This window comes from Schistocerca serialis, chromosome 3, assembly GCF_023864345.2.
Source record: "Schistocerca serialis cubense isolate TAMUIC-IGC-003099 chromosome 3, iqSchSeri2.2, whole genome shotgun sequence".
In the NCBI taxonomy this organism is placed as follows: Eukaryota; Metazoa; Arthropoda; class Insecta; order Orthoptera; family Acrididae; genus Schistocerca; species Schistocerca serialis.
The window spans coordinates 78,614,988-78,624,179 of record NC_064640.1 but is presented as its reverse complement, the minus strand read 5'-3'; the positions used below and the strand labels follow the sequence as shown (position 1 = coordinate 78,624,179).

The following is a 9,192-nucleotide window of genomic DNA, read 5'->3' as shown; positions in this document are numbered from 1 at the left end:
GACCCGGGTGGCAAAGTGCTCAGCCTGGCTGTCATATTTGCCCCATAGCCACGCAATGCCGTCTGAGCGTGAGGTGGAAGGGGAAGCGGGTGGGGGGAGAGGGAAAAACTGCAAATGCACTGTATTTAAATGGCAAGACAGTCGCCTAGCATACGACTTGGGTTTTTGTTTCACATTTCTCAACAACATAGGTCACAAACGAAACAAACTTTGAGTATTACTTAAGTATTTCTGGCGTGCTGCAGACATAATACAATTTTTATTCAGTGCAGACTGTCAGCATATGGACAGACGCAGACAGTTTAATAGAGTTTCACACTCATGTTGCCATGTAATCGTGACTTTTTTAGTTTCATAAACGAAGGAAGGTCTTTCACACAAATATGTCGATCGAAATATTGTAGTACTTTGCAACCTCATTATGGAGGCTAGGAAACGCTACCAGAGGAAAGTAATGTAGACGTCCGGGACAGTTTTAACGTATAAGGATTTGTCAGTACAATGGAAGTTATCTTGTAGGTCAATCAATTACAACAGCACATGCACAGGAGTACCTTCAACTGAAACGACAAACGGTCTCGAAAACAGCTCGAAAACAGGTGTAAGATTGACAGTGGCCTCAAAACGTTTATGAAACTATCCGTGTAATTCTTTGAAGGCCACAATAAACTCGTGTAACTTTGCGTTTTCTTTGGTGGCAGTGAAATTAGGGAACTGGAATGTCTTTGTCAGAATGTGTCATTTATACAATGTAATTTTTCTTTAAATGTATCCACTTCAAATCAGAAAGAAGTTACCTTGCAATGTGTTACAGCGGTCAGTGTGCAGTCAAGTCCACTTATAATGTGACGTCTGCACTCTCTTTCGGGTGTTCAAAGTTTTAAATCGAAAAATAGTTTCAGGCCTGCCGCTTGACTTAACCTACGTAATCTGCAGTGACATATGAAGTCTATCCTTCGTTCAGTTTCACTGAAAAGTGGTGCAACTAACAATGGCATAATGTGTGTGACTTCAGAAATTTTACTATTTGTATCACCAGTTCCTTCACGAGCTCCAGGCCTGCAAATTTTGCACAACGTGCTTTGCGATGTACAGAAGAATGAATCCCGTCTATCGATCATGCTAATTCTTTGCTATTTCATTGTCAGCTAAATCTTTACATTCTTTCTGCGTGATATTGTAACATTGTTTCATAGAAAATATGCAGTACATGTCACGTATGAGAACTGAAAATTCTCATCCCTTTCCTTTGTGATTCGTATTCATTTGAAGCGATTGCGACGATAGATCGCTAGAGTGCCTCTTTTTGTGAACAGCCGCTGGACCTGTGAACGTCCTTTATACCACGAAAAAATAGCGAAGGATTAACAGAGCTGACAGCATGATTCTGCCGAAAAGAAGAGAATTGTCCCGACTAAAAAATGCCGCACCACAATGCTAAATGTAATGTCGCTCTGTTCCGGGTACTTAGAAGGACCGAGCTAAGCCGAGTAACATGTCGTGCCTTGGCCCACCCACGGACCGCACGCGGTGGACCCGTTTGGCACGCCGTGGCCGGCCCTCGGATAAACAGTTGTTAGCATCCGACTCAGACAGTGACTTGACATCATTTATTTCCAACATAATGGACGTAGAGGAGTTATGGGCAAAGTTTAAAATGACTGTAAATCGCGCCCTGCAGAAGTATGTGCTGAGTAAGTGGATTAAGGACAGAAGAGACCCAACGAAGTTTAATATTAAAATTCTGACAATGCTTAGGAAACAGATATTGTTGCATTCTCGCTTCAAATAAGAAGCGGAAATGTCGACAGGCTAAAGTTAGTTATAACAAGTTCGATGCGCTAAGCACACAACTTCCAGTCATACGTTTGCGGAAGATCTTGCAGAGAACCTGAGAAAAATCTGGTCCTACGTAAAATCATTAAGCAAACGAAGGCTTGTGTAAAATCTCTCGTCGGCAAGTGTGGTATGGCAACAGAAGGCAGTAAAAGGAAAGCTGAACTTTAAATTTCACGTTTAAAAAAATCATTCACGTAAGATGATCGTACAGGTGTACTTACATTATCGTTTGCTCGACACACAGACTTCAGTATAGAGGACATAGAACATCCCTGATACTGAGAGGCAGATCGGGATGGAATTCCAATTCAGTATTACAGAGAATACTCTGTGGTATTGCCCCTTACGTAGCTTGCATTTGTCGTGAATCTCTCTACCCCAGCCCAAAGTGAAAAGTGACTGGAGAAAAGCACATATGTCTCCTGCATATAAAAAGGGTAAAAGAACGGACCCGTAAAATGACAGGTCAATATCCTTAACGTCGGTTTGCTACGCAATAAATAAACAGGTAGTGTTCGAATGCAGTATTAGCGGTGTACTGCTTGACAGAATCATGTCGATTAAATATGTAGGCGTAACGTTAGAAAGCGATATGAGACGGAACTTGGAACTAAGGTCGGCACTAAGGAAGAGATATGGTCACCTTCGTTTTTATTGGGAGAATTCTAGTTAGAACGTAATAAATTTTCTATGTGCACAAATCAGCAGCGATTTATAAATCATCGTTTGTGCAGTACCCAGCTTGCCAACGGCCTTGCTGCAGTGGTAACACCGGTTCCCGTCAGATAACCGAAGTTAAGCGCTGTCGGGCTGGGCTAGCACAAGGATGGGTGACCATCCGGTCTGCCGAGAGCTGTTGGCAATCGGGGTGCACTCAGCCATTGTGAGGCAAACTGAGGAGCTACTTGACTGAGAAGTAGAGGCTCCGGTCTCGTGAATTGACATACGGCTGGGAGAGCGGTGTGCTGACCACGTACCCCTCCAAATCAGAATCCAGTGACGCCTGTGGGCTGAGGATGACACGGCGGCCGGTCGGTACCATTGAGCCTTCCAAGGCCCGTTCGGACGGAGTTTAGTTAGTACCCAGCTTCCCATTTCTTAAATGATATCATGTGAACCATTTATGAAGGACAACAGACAGAGTTCATATGCCCAAATTTTCAGAAAGCGTTTGACTCGGTGCCCCATTGCAGCCTACTAACGAAGGCATGAGGTTATGAAATAGGTTCTCACGTATGTGAGAAGCTCAAAAGCTTCTTAAGTAGCAGAACTCATTACGCTCTCCTGACTGACGAGTGGTCATCAGAGACAACAGTATCGTCTGTAGTGACCCAGGAAAGTTTGGCAGGAACGCTCTTGTTCCCTACATACATACACGATCTGACGGTTCAAATGGCTCTGAGCACTATGGGACTCAACTGCTGTGGTCATAAGTCCCCTAGAACTGAGAACTACTTAAACCTAACTAACCTAAGGACAGCACACAACACCCAGCCATCACGAGGCAGAGAAAATCCCTGACCCCGCCGGGAATCGAACCCGGGAACCCGGGCGTGGGAAGCGAGAACGCTACCGCACGACCACGAGATGCGGGCCACGATCTGACGGATAGGATGCTCAGCTATCTGCGATTGTTTGCTGATGACTCTGTAGTGTAGGCTACAGAAAAGTATCGTTGTTGAATGACCGTAGGAGGATATAGGTTGACTTAAGACAAATTTTCTATTTCGTGCGATAAATGGAAGTTTACTCTAAATGTAGATAAGTGTGAGTTACTGCAGACGAATAGGAAAAATAAACCAGTAATGTTCACGTATTATGCTGCATCACAAGCCACTTCGATTAAATATCTAGTCGTAATCTTGCAAAGCGATATGAAATGGAACGAGCAAATAATGTCGGTCGTAGAGAACGCAGATGACCGACTTCGATTTATTGGGAGAATTCCAGGAAAGATTTTACTCATCTAAAAGGAGACCCCATGTAGAACATTAGTACGACCCATTCTTGAGTATTACACTGGTGCTTTTGATCCCTAACACGTCAAATTAAAGCAAAATATCGAAGCAATTCGAAAGGGTGTTGCTAGATTTGTTACCGGTAGGTTTATCAACACGCAAGAATTAAGGAAATATTTCGTGAACTCAAACTAGGATCCCTGGAGGGAAGATGACGTTCCTTTCCAGAAACAATGCTGAGAATAACTAGATAACCGGCATTTGTGGCTGACTGCAGAACGATTCTACTGCCATCAACGTACATTTCGCATAAGGACCGCGAAGACAAGATAAGGGAAACTGATGCTCGTACGGAGGTATATAAATAGTCGTTTTTTCCAACTCTCCATTTGTGACCGGAACACTAAAGGGAACGGCTAGTAGTGAGGAAAGGTACTCTCGACTACGCACTTGCGAAGTATGTTTGTAGATGTAGTTGTTGAAAATGGGAACTTGCTCATCACAGATCATGTACTCTATTTTGTGATGATGCTGCGCATTTGCCCTCCATCTCTGTCTCTGTTTCTACGTCCATGACAGCAGTGCCAAATGTTCAAAAATCAACTTGAGAAAAGAAAGGTGGAGAGCGCACTGCTGACCTACTGTCTAAGAATAAGATGAAAGTATTTGATGATTCAAAAAAATCTGCTCGGATATCGGCAACTAATGCTGCACAAAAGAAGGAACGTGTCACGAAAAATCGTAAAAAAATCAGAAGAAGAAATATCCACATAGCACCGAATCCGAAAAAGAATCACTATTACTAGTCGACCCACACGATGATACTGATGTGGACGCGGACACAATGGACACCATTTCCTGCTTTTAACAAGGAAAAAACTGGACTCACGAAGCTGAGCGCACCCCACGTCTATCCTCCCACCAAGGAAAAGTCTCCGACAGTACAGAAAATATTTTACGTGGCCTCCAAGATGATCGCTCAGCTATGGAGACAGACCAAAACTATATATCAGGTTTAGATAATGTAATCTTAAATACATGTGCTGTTTTCCATATGAATTATGGGCTGGTATTCCTGGAGCTAATGGTACTCTAGCGCACAGTGTTTACACTTTCAAGGGCGTGCTGAAAAATAATGCTCGCCAATTTTTTATGCGAAAACCCTTAAAGTCTTTTAAACAAAACAAACGTTATTAATATTCTAAATCTTTATTCTTCATGCGCGTAACAGCGTCCTGTAGTCGAGTTAGTCTACACAAGGAACAACCTCTCCTTCAGCATTACAATGCCAGATCAAATACGAGCGCTGCAACATCTGCAACAATTCGACGCCTTGGATTCACTGTCATCCATCATCCTCCATACAGTCCCGACTTGGCCCCATCCGATTTTCATCTGTTCCCAGAATTTAAAGAACACCTTAGAGGACTTCATTTTGAAAGTGATGAAGCGGTGCAAGCAGACGCGTGGCTTCATCACGAAGGTCAAACATTCTACAGTGACGGTCTCAGCAAATGTGGTCTCTCGTCAGGAGAAATGCGTTAGTCGGTAGTGTGACTATGTTGAGAAATAAATGTGTAGACATGAAGAATAAAGATGTAGAATGTTAGTAACGTTTGTTTCATTTAAAAAACTTCAAGGATTTTCGCATAAAGAATTCGGAGGTATTACTTTTCAGCACGCCCTCGCATATAGCGAACGGTAATGAAGTATCATTAATCTCAATAAATAATGACTCTATTACCACAATGACACTATATATGAATTACTCTGTCGGTCGTTTCGTTTTCAAGTTTGCTGGAAGTATGCAAGACATAGAATAGTTTTATTTCTGCCTGTGTGAGATGACCACTGTATCATCAGGAAAGTTTTCAGAAGGCGGCACTAAACACACGACCCAGACCCCTTAGTAAAATTTACAAACCTCGTCTTCTGGTAGTAGTTATTTTCTCTCCGAACTTTCGTAGATTCTTGGCTGCTGGAATCGTTTGAAAGGCCACGTCTTGATCTTGTCATAACTTCTAGTGATGTTTCTCCTTATGCAGTGGTGGTTAACGCTCACTGATCTGTCATTCCTGAAGAAGTGCTCTCACCGCTGTTCATTTCTTGTGTTCTGGTACTCATCGTGAACACGGACGAGATGAGAATAGCGGAGGAGTAGTGGAAGCGCAGTGGCTGGATACCTGGCCGGGTCGGGTAGCGTGTTGTTTGCGGCTGAGGCGTGCGCCCCCCGGCCTGGGCGGCGAGCTCTAAGATGGAATGTTTATTCAAGTAAGGAGCCAAGATAGGAGACACCGGCTCTGCCCACAATACTCCTTGAGATGTTAGTCATGCAATTCCCATTTTGCCGGGTCACATTAATATAAATCATGGGCGGGACAGCGGCGGAATACGTGCGCGGCCGCCTGATGGCCAGGTCTGCGTGGCGCGCCGCGTCTTAATAACCTGCAGCGGCGCGGCCGGCCCGCTAAATGGGTGGACACAAAATGCCCCCAGCTACTTTGCACGCATAAATCACCCGCGAGTTCGGCAGGTGCCGCAAACTATTCGCCTGAGAAATTTCCTCCTCCGACACCGCGGCAGGAAAACAGGAGGAAAAAATCGTCTCGGGAGACGAGACACGAAATTTGTTTGCGCTATTGCAAGCAGTTGAGAAACACAGAGTTCGGCTCTCGTCAGGTGATGTTCTGCACTGCTTAGAATAGTTTCTACGTACATATGACTCTTCTCCTCACCTTATTAAGTAGTCATCATCTTTGCGCTATTACGAGGGGCGTTGAATAAGTAATGCAATACATACTTTTTCTCGGCCAGTTTTGGTTGAAAAAAATGCGGGATTGGTTGTGAAATATTCCCGCTTCAGCCCTAGTTTCATGAAGTTCCCATAAATGACGGTGCTATGCGTAGGCTTTAAAATGACGTCTGTAACGGAAGTGCTCCAACCAGAGAGCTGTCACTGAGTTTCTTTTAGTGAAAAACCAGAACATCGTACGTATTCATTGGCGCTTGCAGAATGCTCGCGGAACTCTTATAGTGAACAAAAGCGCGGTGAGTCGTTTGGCGAGGCCGCTGTCATCATCGCAACAAGGTCGCACTAACCCGTCCAATCACCCGTGTGCACGCCGGCTGCACACTGTTGTGATTCCTGCAATGTTGGAACGTGCGGACACACTAATTCGAAGTGATCGACGGATCACAATCAAACACCTCGTTGGTCAACTGGACTTCTCTGTTGGCAGCGCTGATGTATTCGTCCGCCATTTTGGGGTACTCAAAGGTGTGTGCGTGCTGGGTTCCTCGCTGCCTAACAGAAGACCATCAAGAGCAATGAACGACCACCTGTGCGGAACTGCTTGCGCTTTACGAGCCTGTCCGTGACAATTTTTTTTCGAATTTCGTCAGAAGCGATGAAAAATGGATTCATCACTTCGAACCGTAAAGAAAACGGAAATCCATAGAGTGGCGCCACACCACCTCTCCTTGGAAGAAAAAGTTCAAAGATGCACCCTGAGCTGGTAACGTCATGGCTACTGTCTTCTGTTACTCTCAAAGGGTTATTCTGTTTGATGTCCTCCATCATTGTGGAACGATCACCTCTGAAGTGTATTATGCTACTACCCTCAGGAAACTGAAGAACCGTCTTCAGCCTGATTGTCGCCGCAAAAATGCAAACTTCTCCTTCTATATGAAACGGAAGGCCTCAAGCAATTCTGCGCACTCGAGAGGAGCTCACAACACTCAATTGGATTGTTATTCCTCTTCCACCCTACAGCCAGAACCTCGCGCCTTCCGACTTTCATCTGTTGGGTCCAATGAAGGATGCACTCCGCGGGAAGCAGTACGTGAGTGACCGGGAGGTTAGTGATGCAGCGACCACTAGGCTGGTACCATGCAGACGTACAGTATGTGCTCTCTCAGTACGGTGGCGTAAGGCTGTTGCATTTAACGGAAATTATGTTGAAAGTAGGGTTTTGTAGCTAAAAAAGAGAGGGATATAATATGTTGTATTGGAATCCCGAATAAAACCGAATTGCTTTCAGAAAAAAAAAGTGTTGACTTATTGATCGTCCCTAGTAAAATACAAACGTTAAAGTGGCAGCGTATTTACATTTGTGTGCATGAAAGTGATATTTAAAAAAATTGAAGATCTTTGACTCAGAGAGTTTTAAAAACTGGAAAATACTTTCACTAGTAACATTAAAGGAGTCACCTCACTATTTTTTTTTTAATGGAATTTGGGTGACAAATTGATTTGTAGTGACGTTCGTGGACTAGGTTAGGTTGGTAAGTGACATATGATTTGTCAGCTACTGGAAACAATACACGTGTCACGAGACCGGGTTATTTAAAAAGAATGAAGATGGCTGTGATAGGCTAGTCTGTTGTTGGCTGGTTGATTGATTTTGAGGAGGGGACGAAACAGCGAGGTCATCGGTCCCATCGGATAAGGGAAGAAAATCGGCCGCGCCCTTTCAAAGGAACGATTTGCCTGAAGCGATTTAGGGAAATAACGGAAAACCTAAATCAGGATGGCCGGAGGCGAGTTTGAACTGTCGTCCTCTCAAATGCGAGTCCAGTGTGCTAACCACAGTGCCACCTCGCTCAGTCTCTGTTGTGTAGCCCGGGATCTATTTTGGGAAATTGAGGAGTATTTGGATTGTGAGTTTGCGAACCCAACAAATTTGTTGTGACAACAATTTATGTTTTTATGTCAGTCATTCCTGGGTCATACGAGGGCGGGCTGAAAAATAATGTCAAAGAATTTTTTATGGGAAAACTCCTAAGGATTTTTCAATAAAACAAACGTTACTAGTTTTCTGCATATTTATTCTCCATATTAATATATTTGCATTCGTCTGCCGCTAGAAGCTCCGAATTGTAGCGAGTAACATATTGGTCTGTAACGTAACTATGTTGCTGCATGATAAACAGCGTGTTGTAGTCGAGTTTAGAATTCTAAGAGTTCGTCCACACCTGGAACACCCTATCCTTCAGTATGACAATGGCAGACCACACACGAGCGCTGCAATAATTCGACGCCTTGGGTTCGCTGTCATCTATCATCCTCCATACTGTACCGACTTGGTCCCATCCGATTTTCACTTGTTTACAAAACTTGAGGAAAACCTTCGAGGGCAACATTTAGATAGTGTTAAAGCGCAGCAAGGGAGCTGAGATATACTAACCACAAATCACGTGACGCAGCCACGTCCAGGGATGGCAGCGTTACAATTTCGAGACGACTGAGGTACGACCTGCACGAAGCTCTTGAAATCATACCACAGATTGTTTTGATTATCCTTTTTTAGGCTACGATGAATACTTTATAAATGAATACAGTTGTCCCAAAATAAGGTACGATATGGTATAATAAAGCAAAAGTATACAAAGTAAA

The 9,192-nt window shown here is 43.9% G+C and overlaps 1 pseudogene; it reads left to right on the top strand.

Moving 5' to 3' along the window:
* The first annotated feature begins 2,583 nt into the window (after window positions 1–2,583).
* On the top strand, window positions 2,584–2,701 carry LOC126472149 (5S ribosomal RNA; annotated as a pseudogene).
* The last annotated feature ends 6,491 nt before the right edge of the window (window positions 2,702–9,192 follow it).